We start from the raw sequence: 1,273 nt of genomic DNA on the forward strand, positions 1-1,273 counted from the left end.
TAATATCCTGCATTATTATGAATGTATAATTTTTTTACTTCATCTTATTACAAGCGGTTTTAAAATGATTAAAAAACGTAATCACTCCAATACAATTACAAAATTAACATCTACAAAGCTCGTAAAATTAAATTAAATTAATTTTAAATTATTTCGCACAACTTCGATAAGTATTGTTACATTTATTTAATTTAACTTTTTAACTATATGTACAAGTTATTTTTTCGATACAATAAAAACAATTAGTGGGTACATGTCCCGTTAATTGGATGTTGTTCGGACTTTTTCAAATATAATTACGTACAATGTATTACAAAAATAAATTAAGACAACAAAATACATACGGATATATAAAGATGAAAATGACTTATTTCTGTTAATTTCAAGTGCTCTACGGCATCAGTTCGGCTCAATTTACTGTGTAAGTTATTTCTGAATTTTATCAAGTCAGTTATACTTTGACAGTCTGTAACAATACCTAGTTTTTAGTATCTTTAAAAGTTGCGAGTGTTCTGAGTGACCTTTATACATACAGTAGTAATTTAAAAAGAAAACAAGCAGCATCATCTTGCACGATCATTATGATAACAGCGTGTTAAGAGAAATGAACTAAACAATTTCCTTCCAAATTACTTGCCGCTTTTATATACCTCTTGCATCATAAACGTCGAAGTTCTACAGAAATGAAATTGTTTTGTGCCTTTCTTCTGGCATTAGTTATTACAACTAAAAGCAGCTCCGGTAAGTTAATTTTTGTTTTAATTCAGTTAAATTTATTTGACATTTTTACAAATATACGCAGTTGGGAATGAAGGGGATTCGTCCGAACAGGATGACGGTCTTCCAGGACGAGAGGCGTTAAATAACTTCCCACTAATTGATGGGTAAGTAGATCTTTTGAGTACATAATACACAATAGAAATTTATCTAGGAGATAAAAACAATTGGTATATTTGGTTTGAAAATTTTAACTAGATACTCGAAGTTTTTCTTGAGTATTCTATTCTATGTGGGGAAATCCGAAAAGCGTTTCAATTGAGAATGCAAATTGTTTCTTTTAATATGCAAGAACTCCATATTTATGTAGATAAAAAAAAGAGTATTTTTTGTTCAATATCTTAGATGATCCAGAGAACACTTTTGGGTTGGAAGAAAAAGAATTCCTATTGGTTTTGGAGCATTTAACTGCAGGTATGAAGCACTTACGAGATAACAATTTAGTACACAGAGATCTAAAGCCTGGAAATATAATGAAATTTATAAATGATGATGG

The 1,273-nt window shown here is 29.5% G+C and overlaps 1 long non-coding RNA gene across 1 annotated transcript; it reads left to right on the plus strand.

Annotated features, from left to right (window-relative positions):
- Nucleotides 1-313: 313 nt before the first annotated feature.
- On the plus strand, nt 314-914 carry LOC108743979. The gene is made up of 3 exons (XR_001938891.1): nt 314-421; nt 490-741; nt 803-914. It is a non-coding gene; the product is annotated as an uncharacterized LOC108743979 (long non-coding RNA).
- The last annotated feature ends 359 nt before the right edge of the window (nt 915-1,273 follow it).

This window comes from Agrilus planipennis, unplaced genomic scaffold (genome assembly GCF_000699045.2).
Source record: "Agrilus planipennis isolate EAB-ADULT unplaced genomic scaffold, Apla_2.0 scaffold1228, whole genome shotgun sequence".
Classification (NCBI taxonomy): Eukaryota; Metazoa; Arthropoda; class Insecta; order Coleoptera; family Buprestidae; genus Agrilus; species Agrilus planipennis.